This window comes from Prosopis cineraria, unplaced genomic scaffold, assembly GCF_029017545.1.
Source record: "Prosopis cineraria cultivar Desert tree isolate PC_DT_omini unplaced genomic scaffold, ASM2901754v1 PC10, whole genome shotgun sequence".
Lineage (NCBI taxonomy): Eukaryota > Viridiplantae > Streptophyta > Magnoliopsida > Fabales > Fabaceae > Prosopis > Prosopis cineraria.
Window position 1 is genome coordinate 35,579,179 of NW_026555341.1, and position 15,352 is coordinate 35,594,530.

The following is a 15,352-nucleotide window of genomic DNA, read 5'->3' on the forward strand; positions in this document are numbered from 1 at the left end:
ATAAATAAAACACTTTATTAAATCATTAAAAGCACTAGTTTAACTATTTATGAATTCAATCAGTATATTCACCGCTTGTTAATAATATGGTGATACGACAAGACAACAATAAATTTGGTTTCACCATGAGTAAAATTGGCTAAATATGTTGCACCATGACATTAGTTTTTTATTTTTTTTTATTAAAGACACTGTTTAAATGAGGGTTAAAGAATAAAAATATTTATAAACTTTTTATCCAAAACATCAAATATCTTAAAATAAAAGACGGTGCAAGAATTTTCATAACATTAATGAAATGAGTGCAAAAGTATTCAATCAGTTAAATTTAACTAACGTCCGTTAATGTTAATTGATTAAAAAAAAAGAAATAGTCATAGAGTACAAAAATACCATAAATTTTTTTATTTAAAAGCTTCTAATATCTTTAAGACAACAATGATATATGAATATTCATTAACTTTATAAAAGAAGTTATATAGTCAAATTCAATCCTAATAATTTGAGCTTTTGGGCTTGTTTGAGCTAACTTAAATACCTAAATTTTAAAATATTATTTTATTATATTCTTCTATTTTTTAGTCAATTTTAATTTTTATCTTAAAAATGAATATTTTTAATTTTTACCTAATTTTAATTTTATTTTATTAATAGCAAAAAATAATTTGAATATTTGAACAAAGTTTATTTGAGTTTGAGCTTGGTTTAGATTTTTTAAGCTTATTCAAGCAACACAAATGAGGTCAAAGTAAAAAAAAAATTTAAACTCTCAAACTAGATATTAAGATTTTTTAAATTTATTCAAGTTAACAAATCAAGCTTGACCCAAATTACAAAATCTAATATTTTTCAATCTGTTAAGATAATTTGATGTTGAGTATAAAACTTTAAAAATAGATCAAACTTAATGGATTGTAGAAAGTTGTTTGTTTTATAAGTACCGTGCACTAGTGTTGACTTTAAATATTAGAAGTTTTTAGAGAAAAAATTTATAAGCATTTTTTTACATTATAGTTTTTTTTTAACAATCAACATTAACGGATTAAACTTAACATTTTGAGTATTTTTGTACTCATTTTATGAAATTTTTTGCACCGTCTCTCACTTAAAAATATTGGTTTCTTCACAAAAAAAAATTCATTAATATTTTTATCCTTTAACCCTCAAACATATTATTTAACATAGAAGCCAGAAAAAAAAATATTTTAAACTGTTGAATAAAATAAAATAAAATAAAATAGCAAAGTGTGAAGAGCTAAACCCAATCCCTTGTTTGTTGTTCTTGCCTTGCGCTGCAAGCAGCTTGGGTGCCGGGATTTGCTTGTGCCATTTGGTTTTATCTTCTCCTGCTTTTCTGCCTTTTCTTCTTCTTCTATTTTTTTTTTTAATCTTTTTTATTGACTTTATGGAGCTCTCCGCTCCACCACTTAATGCCGTATTTTTTCGTTTTATTCAATTATATAATTTTAAAATTTTATCAAAACAATGTAATAATGCACTTATTATTTTAAAAAATATTCCATTTTTGCGTTTATTCAGATTAAATATTTTATCAAACAATAACTTCTATTTGACATTTATGTAGTCTTAACTTTTGTAAAGTTCATTAATTCTGTTTTTCTACAGTGTTTTGTTGTTTTTTCTACAGTAAAATTTACCACAACAATTTTACTGTTTTGTCCTTTCCTGTCAATAGAAATAACTCTTTATTATTTTTATTTAGTGAGCTTCTGGGTACATTTGCCTACATATTTTTTTAAGAAAAATTGCACTTATTTCACAAAATAAAATTTATTATTAAGAAATTTTAAAAAAATCACAAAATACTGCTAAATTTTAAATTTTACAACTGAACAATAAATATTTACAACTTACAATTTGTGAGTATCATTTAAACTTTATAGACTTTTTGATAATAAATTTTCTTCTATAAAATTTAGGTGTAATTTTTTCTCTTTTTTATTGTTGAAAATGCATCCTTCAAATTGTTCAAGGTCCCACGAAAAAAAAAAATTATCAAATTGCCTTATCATTAAAATTTGGAATCTAAAGAGCTTGAATACCAATTTAAGAAAGTCAAAAAAAAAAATACTACTCCATTTTAAATTATAAGATACTTTTAAATAAAATTTTAAATATCAATAAAGCTTATTAAATGTACTTTACAACTTTAACTTTTAAAAAAAATATAAACTTTTAAAAATGTCTTTCATTTAATATTTCACTGACCAAAAAATATTGAAAAGAGAGAATAGATGGGAAGAATAATATTAAAAAAGTATCATTAATGAAACTATATTTTTATCAAAGTGTCTTATATTTTGAGACGCTAAATTTTCTTTAAAAATATCTTATAATTTAGAATAGAGGGAATATCAAATTAAGAATAAGTTTTAGAGGGAATTACTTTGAAATCCTCACAAAATATTTAAATACCACAAGTTTTATGAACAACTTAACAACAAAAATAACAATTAAAATTGTTATAATTTTACTTTGTTAAATTGTCAATAGACTTTATAGTATTTAAATATGTTATAAGAAACTTATGAATAATTTTCTCTAAGTTTTATTACTGAATTATTATTTTTATCAAAATATTTTATACAATAAAATATTAAATCAATTCAAAATATATCTTATAAAATGAAAAAGATTAAAAATCATCAAACTGATTTGATCCAACAATAAACCTTGTGCAACCACGGTGTCTGTGTCTCTATCTAGTTTAATATGTATATTTAAATTTAATAGAATATATTTTAGTTAAAATTATTAATTGACATATAAGATAACTTAACTTATTATTCTGAGAAAAGCATTTGTAAATTTTAAAAAGAAAAAATTTAAAGGCAGTTTACGTAATTGGCTTTTCTGGGCCAAAGTGCCTTCTTTAAAATTAAAAAAAAAAACATAATAGGTCTTTGTTTTGGGAAATTATTTTATTTATTTTCTTTTTTTTATTGAAATTTTATTCCCCTCCCCCACAGGATCACTCTCATTCACATTTCTAGCCATACAAATTTTATCATAAGGACGATTCAGTGGATGATGATTCAGTTTCTTACTTTTTAAAGTCACCAACGCTTAATGAAAAGGTTAGTTGTTAGCTCAATTGCAAAAGGAAATTTAAATTGGATGTAAATCATTTGAAATTGTTTCATTTATTGATTATTGATTAAAGAATTATTTTGTACCATGAGATTCATATTATTAATACTAACACAAAATTAAATTATTTATACCACAAATACTTCTACTTCCAAACCTACTTATAAAAAAAAAAATATAGATAATATAATATTAGGGGAAGGGGCAAAATGGTGAGGACGGAGTTAGTATTCCGTTTTTCCAAGCAAGTGGGAACGGAGACAAAGAAAACGGAGGAATCTGGGAGCATCTAAACGGAACGGCATGCTGTTCTGAGGAATTAACAATGAAGATATTATCTGATGCGATTACGCACACAGTAGAATCATGCACCACCCTGATAAGAAAAGAATCAGATTTTGTAGGAGCGAGGGAGCAGGCGGGCGGGCGGGTCCCATGTTCCCTTTGTTTGCGTGTGGAGCCCAATGAAAGGAATCCATTCAAGTTGCAAGTAAAAAAAAATAAAAATTCCTACGTAAAATTCATTACAAATTTCTTAAGATTAACCCCAATTCTTTTTTTACAGGATAAAATTATATAATTTTCATATATCAATTAAACCTAATTAACTAGTTCACATTTTAAATATATTTACTCCCTCCGTTTAGAATTTTAAATTTTTTTAAGTAATTTATGCTAAATAAATTTGTTTTATGGATATGTTCACAACAAATTAGTTAATAATATTTAAAATTTTTATTTTTATTTAATGTTATTTTTCAATTAGAAATATCATTAATTATATTCCTAATTAAATACTTAAAAATATATTAATTTTTATATTTTTTAATATAATACTTTAAAAAAGTGTCTTATATACTCAATGCAGGATGTAACTTTTTAGATATAACCTTATTTATTGTATAGTTTATTTATTATTAATCTTTAATGAAGAAGATATCATTCATAACAAGTTATTTTATGCATCAAATAGGAGCAAATTTAAAACAATATTAAAAAATTTTTAAATTTTGTAATTTGTCTGATAAATAGAAACAAATCATCTCCTAAAGTTCGGTCTTACAAACAGGAACCGTGAATGCATTTTTAAACAAAATTACTTAAAAAAAAAAAAAAGGAAAGTAAGAAAGAACAAGCAACGGAGATGTGAATGCGGGAATGAAGAGGAATCAATGGACGGCGGGGGGAGGAGGTGGGATTGGGGAATCACGTGAGGAGGGCGTGACTGGCGGCAAGTGGGTCCCACGTGATAGTGATTGGATGGGCCCAGAGTGGTGCATTAAAAGTACCGCACCGCTAACCGCACCCGATCGTCGTATATCTTTTTGGATCTGAACGCTTTTACGCATATTTCGCGTATTCGTTCATTCATCCCAATTCCCTTTTCCTTCGACCAAAAATAAAATAAAATAATAAATACATGAATTCCCTTTTCCCTTTCCCCACCGCAACGCGTTAATGCGTTTCCCTTTCTACTCTCCACCTTTTGCTTTTCCAAATTCTATTTTCCTTATGTATTCTTGTGTGTTTTTTAAATAAAGTTTTTAACTTAAAAGTTAAAACCAAGCCTACGCTATATTATGTATTATTGTTATTTATAGTAAAAAAAAATCAACATATCATCAGTGGCACTGGCACGCGAGAATTACAATAATTTTTTCTATGATCTTATATATAAATTATTCTTTAAAAAAATTAATTTTCCTTTTTATAAGTCAGTTTACATAAAAAGATAGATTAATAATTATTTTTGAATTTTTTCTTTTCGTAATTTTCTATACTACCTCCCATCTTAAATGTAAGAGATAATTGAAAAGTTTGCTTTGATTTAAAATGTAAGACGCTAATCTCCTTTATCTCCCTCATTTGTTTTCTTTCTCCAAAACCTTTCCAATTCATTATACACAATTCGATATAAATGATTAAAAGAAGAGATATTATAGAAAAAACTAATATACATTTTTTTATAAATGACTAACTTAGATAATTTTCTTAATAAATTAGTCACCTAACTCCTACATTTAGGATTTATTTCTATGCTAAGATATTATGGTATTGTAAGACAAACAATGAACACATGAATAAAGTAAATTTCATATGTAAGAGTTAACCTTTTTAACATGACAAATTAAAGTTTATATTTCTAAAAAAAGAGTTGATCATATTTAATATTATGTTGTGAATCAAACAGAGTTGTCTTCAATAGAAGTATACATATATACAATAAAAAATAAATGAATCCCAAGTCATATGGGACACATCCTTTCTATATTACTATCTTTTCATTTGGTAGTGTTTTTCTACTTGCCTCTCCCTCCGATTTTGTATAGGTGTATTAATTTATACACCTTCTTAGCTTAATTTTGCTCAATTTTTTTGTCACATATTTAGCGTCTTGCCACATTTTCACATGCACAGGCTTACAAATGTTATGCATTAAGGTACCTTATATTTTGGGTTGCATGAGAAAATATGTCTCACTATTATGTGGATTTCATTTTAAAAAATTGCAAAATTCATAAACTAAACACGCTATGAAACACTTCAAATTCTATACGAATCATGGAGCCCACGTGTAGTTATTGTTTCTTTGACAAAGTGGCATTCACATAGTGCTTTTGATCGTAATCTTTTTTATTTTGGATTTAGTTTATATATAATTAAAATATTCATAATAAACATATAATAATAATAATAATAATATTTCATAATTAATTGTCCTCCTATGTGATTACATGATTGTATATTCATTCAAATCTTTTTTTTTTTCCTTCTCTAATTTCATACACTCTCGTTAAATTTTATAAAAGACAATGAAAATTAAAAGTGCAGCCTCCCTTTTTACAGCTATAATAAAATGACTGAGATTGTAAGAAGTAGAAAGGGCTATATATATATATATATATATATTACTAGAGAAAGAAAATAAGAAATTATGGAGACATGCATGTTTACTTAGAGAAAAATTTAAAGTCAACAATGATTGCAGTATGTGAAATTCAGAAAAGATGAAGTAATGAGTATGCTTCCCACTAAGTCACTAAATGTTTAATTTGCATATGAAAATTAATTAAGGCATAAGGATTAAGGGTCATCTCAAGTTTGTCCTCTTTTTTTCCCATAAAATAAAGTAAATTTTGAAAAAACATTATCACAAGAAGGAAAAATATGGGCTCTTGAGCTTTCACTTCAAGTGATTATTGCTCTGTGGATTAGATAATTAAGTAGATTCATACAATTGATGATTTTTCATTTGATTTAAGCTTAAAAATAGTGTTATTTATCTTAAAATATAAATGACATGACATTTTAACATTTTGCTTTTGATAAGAAAATATTTATACACAAAAAAAATTGTGACATGAAAATTAGTTACAAATCAAAATGTACAGGGAATACTTTATTAATGGGATTGCTGGACTACAAATTCTCATAATATTATTTATATTACTTCTTTCAGTTCTATTTATAAACTTTTTTTACTTTATTTATAAGTTATATCATTAATTTTTTAATTTAAGTTGTTTTTCTTTTACTCGCTATTAATTGCTGACAAGAGAAAATATATTATGAAAGTGTGTATATTTAATATTAAGAGCAAAGCTAAAAATTTATTAAATTTTTAAATAGGTTAATGAGTTTTAATTTTTTTTAATTTTAATAAAATATGTTAAAAATGGTTTATAAATATAAGTGAATGAAGTTGATCCCTACCTTACATATATATATATATATATATAGAGAGAGAGAGAGAGAGAGACATATTTTAATAGAAACATCAAATACAGAAGGAGGAGTTTCTATCTCAAATAAAGTGCACCATCCTTATATTCATATGTGGCAAAGCGAAAAGATTAAGACAAAATAGCTATTTGTGACTTGCCACTTTCCTCAATTCCATGCTCATCATGAAAATGTTTTAATAGATATGTCATTACAAACACAGAGAATCCAGACACAACCAGATTAGGATATATATATATATATATATATATATTTCATATATCAGAAATTCAGAATCATAAAATATAAGTTTCATTTTAGCTTTAAGTGATAAGTTAGTCACTCAAAATATTATAATTTTAATAAAATTCTTAAAAAATTTTGTGGCAATAAATTTTTAAATAAAAGACCATTTTATCCTTACTAAAAATAATAAATCTCAATAATAATTTTTACTTAAAAAATAACAACTTGTGTTTTATGAATGGTAAAAATTGAACGAAAAATTACAATTTATCAAATGTAATTTTTCTGATTAAAAAACAAACATCAATCCTAAGTTTTACTTCAAAAACAATAACTTTTATTATATGAATCATAAGAATTGAATAAGAAATTACAACGTGTTAAGTGTAATTTTTGTTATTAAAAATAAATTCTCAAAATGGCAAACTTAATCACAATTTTTGTTTAAGGAATAGCGACTTGTATTCAGAGAATCACAAAAATTAAATAAAAAATCACAACTTATTAATAAAGATAAAATAATCTTTTTACTTTAAAATTTATTGATATAAAAATTCCTAAGGGTTTAAGTGAAATTATAATTTTTTGAAAGATTAAATTATCATTTATATAATTCAAAAGAATTTTATTGTCATTTTTTTAAAAACAAAAGAATAAGACAATAAAACAACTGTGATTTAATTAATAAGGACCAATGTTGAGTGTTGCATTTTATTGACGATATTGACATATTAATCTATAATCTAGTAGGTGACATAGCAACACTCACGCTAATCCACTGTAACAACTCTTATTATATTTTATTATAATATAATTAATCGAGTTGAAATTAAATCATTTATACACTCAAACAGTCAAACAAAGTAAGCCACCCGTCATAAGAAGAAATGCACAGTTTAAAATAATGTCGTGTTTTTCAATTTAAATGTAACAAATGACGTACGCTAATCCGGTAAGAGACATCAGATAACGACATATCAAAATAAAAAGAGTAAATTTTGTTTATAAGATTAAACTGAAATTAAAAAATTACTGCATTAAGTCAAAATCCATGAGATAAACATCAATTATTTATTTTATCAATTAATACTAGTGATTGAAAAAGAAGTCCAAGACGCGTATAAAATGTGTGGCAAATATATGACCAGCTACGTGTGGAATTGTGGATAGCTAAGCTAATTAATTAACATTAATTGTTGCTACTGATGTATTCCTTCCTGTCTTTAATATAAGGTAAATTTTAAAATTTTTTTAATACTTAATATAATGCTAAGTTAGGACTCATTTGTTTTAACTTATTTTATTAAAAAAAAATATTTTGTAAGTTTTTATAGTGTTTGTTTAAATTTTTAAAAGTAATCAGAATCCAAAAAAAAAGTAGATTTATGATTATTTTAAAAAATTATTTTAAGTAGCTTTTAAAAATAATCTGATATGGTAGATGAAAATAAATGTCTTAAAAATGTGAGATACACAAGGATATCATAAAATTTTAAAATAAATAAATAATAAATAATTTTCATAAAATAGAAATCAAAGAAGATATAATCAAATTTAAAAATATCTAATAACAAATACTTCCTCCGGACTTCCTCTGATCCTATTTATAAAATACTTTTTAGAAGTAATTTTTGATTCAAAATATAAGATATTTTGTAATGATTAAATAATTTTTTCAATTTTACTCTTTTTTGATTAGCGTAAAAGTGTTTAATATAGTTGTATTATTATTTAAATTTAAGAGTAAAAATGAAAGCACATCTCACTTTTTTATGATTGTAAGAAAAAATTAATTTTTTAATATATGTAAAATAGTTAAAAGTGTCATATAACAAAAACTAGAGGAAGTAATCATTTTTTATTATTGTAACTAAAGATAAAATAATTTCTTTTTATAAAATATCAATAAAATAAATATCTTTTTATAAAATTTTTAAATTATCTAAAAATTATTTATTTTTTAATCTCAAACAAACGGGCCCTTAAAGTAGTTAATTTTTTTTTCTTTAACTTTACTCCTTGTTTATTTATTATCATTTGAATTTCTATACACCAATTTGTCATAGTTATTAATTACAAAGAAGAGTGAAATAAAAAAAAAAAAGACTACATATCATTTGTTAACAAGCACAAAGTCTTATATTAAAACATCGGAGAGGTACATAATATGCACAAGTGTAAATGTGGTTTTGGCATAAGTGTAGATTTGTTAGGTGGTGATGGTAAGCATCAAAGTGGACACTTGGTTTTTGATTACGATCTCTGACCTTAACTCACTCCAACACTTGGGATGTTGCACAGATTAGTTATAACCAACACATTATCATTGCATCATCTTATTTCATAAAATCACCTTTTATGCAACTCATTCTCATATCCCTTTCTTAATGTACTCCCTCTATTTTCAATACAGGCAAAGCTCATATGCTTTTCCTCTTTTTTTTTTTATAAACAAAACAATAATTTTTAAAAAGAATTTATCACGTATTTTATAAATTGTACTTCCACTAAATAATAGTATTATTGAATTAAGGAAAAAATAATGATTAATCAGAAAGACATTTTAGTCTAAAATTTTTAATTTCAAACATAATTATTAGGATTAACTAATTTTTTAATTGTATGAATTGATTAAAAAAATTTATATGTAAAACTGAAGCAAAATTTATTTATAGGCTTAAAGTAACTTCATTATCTCCAAGGCCTTGTTTGGAGTCTTTATTGATGAAGTATTATATTCGTATTATATCATTACTGAAAAATAATGAAAATAATGATCCTCTTTTCTTGTTGCATTTTTTATTATAAAGGACACTCCTTATTCTTAAGTTATTTTTTTCCCTTCGATTCTTTTTTTTTTATTTCATTTTTTATCAAACGGGTCATTACTAATATAAGAAATTAAAAGTCCAACACAAATGAATGGATAATATATATATATATATATATATATATATAGTGGGGTTGAATTATTGCAAAAGGAAAAAAGTTATTGGCAAAGACAGTAATTGATATTTTGAGTGTGAAAAAGACACATGAAATTAATGTTGTTATGCTTCGGCCAAAAAAGAAATTAATGTTATTATTACCCGACTTATTGTGATGAATAATTCAACTTGTCCACGTCCAATGAGTTAAGTGGGTTGATTACTTTGCGAGATTTTGTTGGATCCTCCATCATCAGATAATACCCACTTTTCCAGCTAATGAAGTCTCTAATATTCATCACAATTTCACTAATCATACTGTTTCACAGTTCAAAGAATGATGAAAATAAAAGATTAAAAAAAACTCAATGTAAGCTTTTTCATTTTTGTAGAAAAGAAATGTTCTTTTGCCACTGAAATTCATTATTTGGATCCCATGTTATTCAGTGTACGATAAAACAATCTACTTTTCTCTTTTTAGTGGTTTAGATTTTTTTAAAAAAACTATTATTTAATTAAAATAATAATTATTTGGTTGGAAGTTAGGACAAGAAAATTATTTTACTTTATTTTAATATGATTTCAAAAAACATTTTCCACTCTCACACGCGAATTAAACTCAAAGCCCCCCATTTAAGTATCCATGCTATTTACAAAAGGATCAACACTTGTTAATAAAAGATTAAGCAAACTCAATGTAAGCTTTTCATTTTTCTAGAAAAAGAAATGTTCTTTTGCCACTGAAATTCAGTATTTGGATCCCATATTAATCAGTGTAGAAAACACTGTACTCTCTCTTTTTAATGGCTTATATTTTTTTAAAAAAAGTATTATTATTTAATTAAAATAATAATTATTTGGCTGGAAGTTAGGACTAAAAAATTTATTTTAGTTTATTTTAATATGGTTCCAAAAAAATTATTTCCTATATCCACACAAATTCAAACTCAAAACCTCACGTTTAATTAACCATTATTTTTTACACAATGATCAACGCTTGCTGGTAAAATTATTTCAGTTTTATATATATTTCCTCTGAAATAAAATAAACATAAAGGATTTGAAATATATGAATATAATTTTAGTGGTATAAAATTAGTAGCCTCCCCTTGCACCTTTGTTGAGTCTATCAACAAGAGATGGAGAACCTAACAAAGCAAAAGTGAGAGAGAATTAAGGAGACGATGCATGTTCGTCGTTCACATTTCATCTGCAAATGTCATTTCAAAGAATGTTTTTATCGTTTCTTTTTCGGCCATGTTGTCTGCATCCTTTCCAACACACCATATGTTGTCCTTTAAATCCACCTTTCCATTGCCATCAAAATGAAATAACTCCTTTCAGTCCACAAAATTAAATTAAATGGGGGAGATTTTTTTTTTTGATAAAGACTGTAGTTTAAATGATTTAATAATAACAAAATAGTAAATTTTAGGTGTATGTTCTATGTGATATTATTTTTTTTTACTATTAATACCAAATAGTAAATTTTAGATGTATCTTATATATACTTTTTTTTTTTTTGTAAACCACCAAACTTACTATTCGTTTGTCCCAATTGATTTATACACCTACATCCTTTAATGTTTTCATTGCAAAGAAAAAAAAAAAGATTTTCCTTCAGCAATTGTAATTATTATGCTGTTGGTATCTATCACTTTAAAAGAGAGAAAAAACAGTAGTGTAACAAGTGTTATATCATTAAATGGAGTCTACATAAGTTACATCACGAAAATTGTGCCATATCAACAATCCACTTTTTTGAAATAAACCAGCTAAACCGTTAATCGTAAGTCCTGTTAATTAATTAATTAATAAATTAATTTTTTGATGTTTTTCATTCTGTCTCTACAGCTCTTCATAAAACTTGACCACGTGTAATCAAATTTATAACAATAAACTTTTAATCAAAACTTTTATATTTATATTTTATCTTTTTTAACAAATTCATAGACAAAAAAAAAATTAGATTGAACGAAAACTAGAAAATAGCACCTGAATTCTGATCAATTTATGTCATTGGGTGATTTCAGTATCACTTAATGTGCATTTGATGTTAAGCGCAATAGCAGAGTGACCAGAAAAATGTTGCACAGAGCTGCCAAAATGAAACTCCCTTGTCGAACCATGTTCCTAAAGCTGGCCATACAACAACGGAAAGAGAAAAACCTCAAACTCAGTTTTGGTGGGGTGCGCCAGGCCCGTGCAGCAGTGCAACGCATGGGCGACGCTCGAGGATCCCAATAGCAAGCTATTGTGTCGGACCCTCCCCCTTAAAAAATTAATTTAATATCATGTGGGCCGATGGCCCACGTATCAGATATTAAACTGATAAGAACAGATACTACACTTGATCTTAGCCAAAAGGCCGAGAAAGGTATGATTTGCTTCGTGGCTTTCCTTGGCTTTTATAACTGCTCAACGCTTTGCTCACACGACGATTTGCCGATGTGGGACTAACACTAGCTAGGTTCTAGGCTGGACAGAACAGCAAAGGCCAAAGAGCAAAGAACGTGGTGACGCTGAACAACAATGTTAAACTGATAAGCTCAACAAGTTTTTCCTACCGCATCTTATTGAGTTTTGGCTTAGATTATATTCCGAGTTTTCTCATAGGTTTATTTTCACCTCCTTGCTCTGAAGCTAGACTGATGAAGCAGAAAAAGTAAACGAATGACTTGGAAATTGATATTGAAACTTTGATATTGGAATTTGGCAATGCAGTTATTCGATCGCCAATAGTTGATGTATCCAAGTATGAGTGAACATTTCTCAATAGATGGCATAAAATTAGTAGCCTCCCCTTGCACCTTTGTTGAGTCTATCAACAAGAGATGGAGAACCTAACAAAGAAAGAGTGAGAGAGAATTAAAGAGACGATGCATGTTCTTCGTTCACATTTCATCTGCAAATGTCATTTCAAAGAATGTTTTTATCGTTTGTTTTTCGGCCATGTTGTCTGCATCCTCTCCAACACACCATATGTTGTCCGTTGATCTAGATCAACCTTTCCATTGCCATCAAAATGAAATAACTCCTTTCAGTCCACAAAATTAAATTAAATAAGGGAGAAAAATATTTTTTTTGATAAAGATTGTAGTTTAAATGATTTAATAATAACAAAATAATAAATTTTAGGTGTATCTTCTATGTACTATTATTTTTTTTTACTATTAATACCAAATAGTAAATTTTAGATGTATCTTATATGTACTCTTTTTTTTTTTGGTAAACCACCAAACTTACTATTCGTTTGTCCCAATTGATATATATACCTACATCCTTTAATGTTTTCATTGCAAAAAAGAAAAAAAAAAGATTTTCCTTCAGCAATTGTAACTATTATGTTATTGGTATCTATCACTTTAAAAGAGAAAACAAGTAGTGTGACACGTATTATATCATTAAATGCAGTCTACATAAGTCACACTACGAACATTGTGTTATATCAACAATCCACTTTTTTTCAATAAACCAGCTAAACCATTAATCGAAAGTCCTATCAATTTTTTTTTTTGTTCATTCTCTATCTCTACTCTCTACAGCTCTTCATAAAACTTAACCACGTGTAATCAAATTTATAACAATAAACTTTTGATCAGAACTTTTAAATTTATATTTTATCTTTTTTAACAAATCCATAGACTAAAAAAATTATTAGATTGAACCAAAACTAGAAAATAGCACCTGAATTCTGATCAATTTATATCATCGGGTGACTTCAGTATCACTTGGGCCAAAACAAAATGTGCATTTAATGTTAAGCGCAATAGCAGAGCAATCAGAAAAATGTTGGACAGAGCTGCAAAAAGCAATTGAAAATGGACTCCCCCTTGTTGAGCCCTGAGCCTAAAGTTCACACAACAACGAAAAGATAAAAGCCTCAAACTAGGATTTGGTGGGGCGTGCCAGGCCCGTGCAGTAGTGCAAGGCATGGGCGACACTCGAGGATCCCAATAGCAAGCTATTGTAGCGGAATCTCCCCCTTCAAAAATTAATTTAATATCATGTGGGCCGATGGCCCACGTATCAGATATTAAACTGATAAGAACAGATACTACACTTGATCTTAGCCAAAAGGCCGAGAAAGGTATGCTTGATTCCGTGGCTTTCCTTGGCTTTTATAACTGGTAACGCTTTGCTCGCACAACGATTTCCCTATGTGGGACTAATACTAGCAAGGTTCTAGGCTTAGGCAGAACAGCAAAGAGCAAAGGACGTGGTGTCGCTGAACAGCAACCAAGGAAAGCTGATAAGCTCAACTAGTTTTTCCTACTGCGTCTTACTGAGTTTTGGCTTAGGTTTACTTTCACTTTCTCAATCTGTTTCTTTCTTTCTTTCGTTAGTTCTTTGGCCAGGAAATTTTCACCTCCTTGCTCTGAAGCATTCGGATTTTATGCGGCGATTTAGGGCATGTTTCTTTAGACGTGTGTGTGCATATGGGGTCATCGTCACGGCATTAAACTTTTCTGCACCACTGAATCTTGTATTGTTTTATGAGGGAATGCAGACGCCCTTCAACAAATCTGTCAGATGATGAAATTTCTTCTAGCACAAGCCCATCAAGCACTGAGGCTAGACTTTTGAAGCAGAAAAAGAAAACGAATGACTTGGAAATTGACATTGAAACTTTGATATTGGAATTTGGAAATGCAAGTTATTTGATCGCCAATACTTGATATATCCAAGTATGAGTGAACATTTCTTAACTAAATTGAGGGGATATGGGCTATTTCTACTGCTTGCATGTTTGAACAGATGCGTACGCCCTTCATATCAAACTACTGCAAATTAGCAGAAACATGCACACAGCATGTACGACTACGAGTGACAAATGGCGTGATAAACTTTCAGATGAAACTAACAGCAACATATGATATGTCCGAATTGCTTTCCTGCGATTATCACTTTCATTATGGTTGCGCCATTTACTTGATGGTCATGACTAATTAAGGTGAATTTGGGGATACTAAACATAGCTTCAAGGTAATGCAAAATGAGAAAGGAGAAAGGGGAGAAAATACAAAAAAGAGAGAAAGGATCAGTAGAGAGAATAAAAAGAAGAGAAAATTCAGAGGAGAGGTAAGAAAATAGTAATTCTTATTCAATCTAATGTGTGTATAAATCAAATAAATTGAGGCACTATTTATAAGTCTCAACTCAACCCTAAAAATAAATGTATGAAAATCCTAGAAATTTTAAAATTAAATAAAAAGATAATAATAGATGTTAAAAGATAATAATAATTTAAATTAAAATTAATATGAGAGTAAAATATCTTCGATTTTCAAATATGCAATATCCTTATAATATTTTTAATTATTTTTTTTTTTCCCATCATTTCT

At 27.1% G+C, this 15,352-nt stretch overlaps 1 long non-coding RNA gene and 2 other non-coding genes across 4 annotated transcripts; all 3 read right to left on the reverse strand.

Moving 5' to 3' along the window:
• Positions 1-11,010: 11,010 nt before the first annotated feature.
• Positions 11,011-13,770, reverse strand: LOC129321411 (uncharacterized). Of its 2 annotated transcripts, none has more exons than XR_008595994.1 (3): positions 13,695-13,770; positions 12,003-12,850; positions 11,011-11,155 (listed from the first exon to the last, which is right to left on the reverse strand). It is a non-coding gene; the product is annotated as an uncharacterized LOC129321411 (long non-coding RNA). The 2 variants fall into 2 exon arrangements; XR_008595993.1 differs by having other exon boundaries at positions 11,011-11,314.
• Positions 12,193-12,388, reverse strand: LOC129284675 (U2 spliceosomal RNA). Its single transcript, XR_008586919.1, has one exon. It is a non-coding gene; the product is annotated as a U2 spliceosomal RNA (small nuclear RNA).
• Positions 13,771-13,905: 135 nt separating the features above from the next.
• On the reverse strand, positions 13,906-14,101 carry LOC129284697 (U2 spliceosomal RNA). Its single transcript, XR_008586939.1, has one exon. It is a non-coding gene; the product is annotated as a U2 spliceosomal RNA (small nuclear RNA).
• Positions 14,102-15,352: the final 1,251 nt, after the last annotated feature.